This window comes from Cynara cardunculus, unplaced genomic scaffold (assembly GCF_001531365.2).
Source record: "Cynara cardunculus var. scolymus isolate 2C unplaced genomic scaffold, CcrdV1 Un_Scaffold_4203, whole genome shotgun sequence".
Lineage (NCBI taxonomy): Eukaryota > Viridiplantae > Streptophyta > Magnoliopsida > Asterales > Asteraceae > Cynara > Cynara cardunculus.
Genome location: NW_020201787.1, coordinates 5,285 through 6,000, shown reverse-complemented (window position 1 = coordinate 6,000; position 716 = coordinate 5,285).

Here is a 716-nt window from a genome sequence, read left to right as displayed (position 1 = left end):
GTAAAAATTCTCTAAATACCTATCAACTCCTTAATGGGGATATTAAATCCACCATGTATCCTCCTCAGTCTCCTTTTCTTATGAAAAACAATAATTCTTTCTTCAGATTCTCTGCTTTTTCCAATCTTATAAAAGATAACACTCTTACTATTACTTCGTTGCATATTAACGAACTTCTAGAAAAGCAGAATTACTCTAATCTTTTGTTTAAAATTATTGGAGAACATCTTTTTTCCATCGAGGATAATATTTCTTTAATCTACATTTGAATGATCTCCAAGGTACCTAATCATCAAGAAAGATATTCACGAGTTAAGAAATCAGGCAAATGATTATCTTTRYCTTTRATATGYTGWATATYAAAATCAAAAGGAGCAAGATGGGCTTGCCATCTGGCAAACATCTGCTTAGAAACATCATGCTTAAAATCTTTTTTAAACATAAATTGAGCAGAGCTACAATCTGTTTTTATTAAAAACTTTTGATTATATAAATCATTAAACAGATTCATAAGAATCGTAAAACTGGGAAGGACAGAGTTAAAACAGAGTTTGAAACGATATAGAAATACAAAAACATGGCTCTGATACCATCTATGTCCCAAAATCTAACAAAAACAATCTAAACAACTAAACTTGCCTCAAATCTCAAACCAAGGTTATAAATACCCTTAAACGGCTCTTTGGCCTCAGCGGGTGACAACCAGTCTCAGAGAT